This window comes from Oratosquilla oratoria, chromosome 5 (assembly GCF_046742065.1).
Source record: "Oratosquilla oratoria isolate Oo_2021 chromosome 5, ASM4674206v1, whole genome shotgun sequence".
NCBI lineage: Eukaryota > Metazoa > Arthropoda > Malacostraca > Stomatopoda > Squillidae > Oratosquilla > Oratosquilla oratoria.
In genome coordinates, this window is record NC_134781.1 from 45311147 (window position 1) to 45316146 (window position 5000).

Sequence of the window (5000 nt, forward strand, 5' to 3'; positions counted from 1 at the left end):
AAGATACAACTGATTTATTGAAGAGAGATTGGGGTGGGGGAGCGCGTGCTTCAGGCTGCAAGGGGGGATCACTATTACTTACAGGGTCTCCTTCAGTTACATCACGAGCACTCTCCTGGTGTAGTAGTTCGAATTCGTCTGCATCCAGTACCAGCGAATCTACGAGGGATTCGATGACATCTCGTTCGAGTTCATGTTTACGTAATTTAGCAGGAGCATTAATTTAGTAGGTTTGAGCCAACAGTCTCCAATCATCCTTTTTGAGATTATATTCTAACTGATCCACTGAGGGATTTTTGACAAAAGTTTCTATATTGGATGGTATAGTGAGTGTATATACTTGAGAATTCCACTCCAGAAAATTAGTATAAACCAATTCTTGGACTTCACACTCGGAAAATTGACTAATTCCCTGTTCGGGTGGAGTGAAATCTATGGTGGGTCTCTGTAAGAACCCGGTCTATGAACATTTATTCTATAGACGGTGTGTATACTAAGGTTCAACGCTCAGACTATACGCCCGTAACTTACGTATAGTCCGTTTCGAGGTTTCCCTATAGGAAAGAGGATAGCTTACACATAGACTGTCACTGAATCAGAATATGGCTAACTAATGGTCCGAATCTTAGAATACACGGCTTACTGTGCAGGCATAGTTAGCTTTCGAATCTGTTGGGGGGATAGTATAAATCTCCAAGGTACAGTTACCGAGGAAAGGTCACTATAACGGGGTCGTAACTATTATTCGACGTTAAGCTACAGAAAGTGGGTGGTTTAGGAAGATCGCTAGTTAACTCGAGAGGGAGGTGGTGGTAGTTGAATACCGGTAAATTGCTTGGGTGAGTTACTGCGAACTTATTGAATAGAGATTCTCCTTTGGAACCGATTGAATATGTCTGACATATAAATGTCGGGGTCTCACACACTTCGAATAATTGACATCTTAAAGTTTTGTATCCTATCATCTAACCTAACGTAATATTGAAAATATTAATAAAGCATAAATAGTTCAGTGACAGTGAGTGTATGGGAACAAAGTGGCAATCGCACGTATTACTGATAATTGACATTAAGTGGTTAGCAGACTTCAATATTACCTACGGGTTACTAATCTATTTCATGTAAATATAGATTACCATCCCGGATAGGCCCCCAATTGTCATGGGTTGCTTGCTTGGTTTGGCCTGAGTTAATGTAAGGCGTGGAACTTAAGTCGAGTCTAGGGGTAAATAGAGTTCCAGTTGGGAAGCAAGCCCACAACGATAAAGTGGAACGTATAGATAATTTAGGTAGATAAACGCACGTTCCGAGGAAAAGCAATATTTGAAACTAAATGTAAGTAAGGATGAAGGTAAGATAGAAGTCTGCACGAAACTTGAATAAACTATATTTACAAATAAAGAAAAATATAGCTTTACTGTTTAACATTTACGATCATACACTCAAAGTACACTGGAACATTTAACATAAATAAATACATACAAGAGAAATAGCAAAAGTTCAAAACATAAAAAGAAACATACAAAAGTAATGATACAGCAAGGCACCGATACAGCGACGAAGTACGTGAGGCCTGGGGGTTGTGTGAGTGGGAGCGGACAGCCAAGGGGTCGCTTTTTATACCCGAGGAAAGCGTGGCCAATTGTTTCATGGTAAGGTTCGAATCACCAACGTTGTGAAAACGTATGATGGCGACGAGTCATGTTCGAAGCCGTTAGTAATAGGCGGGCGATTTGAAAGTGGTTCGATTCATGGTTGGCTATAACAATATATATATATATATGTATATATATATATATATAAATATATATATATATATATTCATATATATATATTCATACATATATATACATATACATATAAATGCTAATAAGAACACGGGTACGTGTGTTCACTTATGCAAAGTAGACTACTTGGAAAAAGAAACAAAGTAGAGCGCTTTCGTATATTACATATACATATACATATACATATGCAGATACATATGCATATACATATACATATACATATACATATACATATACATATACATATACATATACATGTATGTAAATATATATACATAAAAACATAAAAATGAAGGAGACTGCAAAGGACCATGAGGCCTGCACTAGATCCATGCCCATTACCACCTGTCATCCTCATCCATAAAATTGTCTAACCGTGTCTTAAAACAACTGATAGTTTCAGCGCTCACTACATGGTTACAAAGTCTGTTCCACTCGTTGACCATCCTATTAGTAAACCAGTTCTTGCTTATTTCCTTCTTAAATCTAAAATTGCCCTGTTTAAATCCATTATTGCGAATCCTGCCCTGTTGTCTTAATATGATGACCTTGTTTTCGTCACCTTTGTTAAAGCCTTTGATCCATTTAAACATCTGTATTAGATCACCCTGCACTCTGCGTCTTTCCAAAGAGTGTAAGATGCTTAAGCCTCTCTTCGTAAGGTAAATTTCTGAGCCCATGTATAAATTTGGTCTTTTTCCTCTGTACTGATTCTAGTGAATTGATATCTATTAACGAGAAACCAACCCCGCCCTCTAATCCTTCCTCCACCACCCCTTTCACCACCCAAGCCGGCTAGGTGCGTATATATAAGTCACCAACCGAAGATTTTCTTCGTCATTTCTTTGGACCTTTAATTATTGTAAGTAGCGGTCCCCAATGGCCCATGTATCGTGTTAGGATGTGTGTTATTGCTGATTTATTGATTTCTATTTCTATATTTGTGAATTTTGTTTAGGTTAAACTGCTGTTTTTCATTATTTCTGTATGTCTATATTATCTTTGTTTTCAGAATTTCCTGATGATGTCTCTTTGTAAGACGAAACGTTGAATAAATGAATCATTTTGGCAACTTGGTCTATGCCCACCCTCCAAATGGCAGAGTATTGGTTAGAAATCTGGAGAATACCCATAAGAAGATTAACAACCTCCTTAATGCTGTCGATTTTAATAATGCATGCATACAAGAGAATCTGCTCCCCATATATTCAAATATATATATATATATATATATATATATATATATATATACATATAAATATATATGTATGTGTGTGTATGCATGCATGTATGTGTATACTGTATATATATATATATATATATATATATATAATGTAGCATACACACACACGCACGCACACACACACACACACACACACACACACACACACACACACACACACACACACACACACACACACACACACACACACACACATATATATATATATATATATATATATATATATATATATATATATGTATGTATATATATATATGTATATATATATATGTATATACATATATATATATGTATATATATATATGTGTGTGTGTGTATAGTGTACAGTATATACATACATATATATATATATATATATATATATATATATATATATATCAGGAGTAGTTATCGGATTCTACTTCAGAGCCCTCCGCATATGTAGTAAGGAATATCTAACAGAGGAGCTGAGCTTCATCACCGCAGCTTTTAAAACCTCGAATACCCAGAATGAATGCTCAGATCCTCACGCCGAAAAGCCACCAACATAAAATAAATAAATAAATAAACAAATAAATAAATAAATAATAAATAGATAAATAAATAAATAAATAAATAAATAAATAAATAAATAAATAAATAAATAAATAAATAAATAAATAAATAAATAAATAAATAAATAAATAAAATAAAAAGAATATAGAAAAATAGACCTACGTTTCTTCATGGTCCCAGGTTCTGGCATCTCACGCATACAAGTAGTTGTTAACGACACAGGAAAGAAAATCAGACACTTGTTTAGGAAGAACACAAAACCTCACAGCAACACCAGCATAGTCTACAAAATTCCCTGCAACGGATGCGACAACGCATACTTCGGAAAACATACAGAGGACTGACAGACTCAGAGAATACAAAGCGGACATTAGACACTACCGTGAGACAAACGCCCTCGTAAACCACGTAGACATAGAAAAAATATCCAGATTGGAAGAAATCCACCAATTTCCCCCAAGAACTAAAAAAAAAAAATAAAAAAAAAATTGAATCTCTACACATAGCTAATTACAACAATACGAACAAAATGGCAAGAGACTTAAAGTGGGCAAAAATCACAGTCACTTATGCCTTCAATGAGTGGAACTCCGTACCGTGCACCAGACCCCCGGATTAAATATCACGCTTTCCTTGACACATTTTTCGTTTTAGTTAAAATAAATTTTATTGTTATTATTTTTCTTTTGCTATCATTATTACTAAATTTTCGTTTCTTTTCTAGTATTATTTTTTTTATTGCTACATTGTTAATAATATAATTAATTTTCACTATATAAGCTGAGATACAGAGAGAAAGAGACAGGGAGAGGAAGAGAGAGAATGCGTCATCCTAGCAAAGTGGAGATGTGGATGAGCTCACTGCTCGAATACGCAAAACTGTCGATACTCTGTATGAACTCAGGTTCTGCATGAAAAACTGACCCATAAATATGCAGGTGGAGAACAAAGGCATGTCTGCCATACAAAGGCCGCTATTAAAAAAGTCTAGCTCATAGGGGCTCATTTGTGCTGCTCAGTTGCCGATACTGCGGGCAAAATTTGCTGGACCCGATCGAAGTTCGTTTGATGAGGGCAAATAAGGGAGAAGCAAAGATCACAGGCGCTTGTAAACGCATTCACTGTGTACTGTAGCTCTGCCTATTCCAGCCAATAGCAGCTGCTATTTGCTGCGTTGAGTATTACGGTGTACAACAGTCCTTTGAGGTATGAGATCTTTTGACACATTGGAAAGATGACACCTTAGCTGAACTGAATCACCTGTTGGCGCCAAGAAAAAAGTCTAAATCTGTTAATGGTTAATGAAAAGGGAAACCAGATACCACGCAAGCTAAGCAAAATTATGTGGTGCATTGCCGGGTTTAGACACAAACTAAAACAAGCTTTCATCTCTGGATTCGATGAAATAGAATACGTACATGTTTGGTAGTTTGATA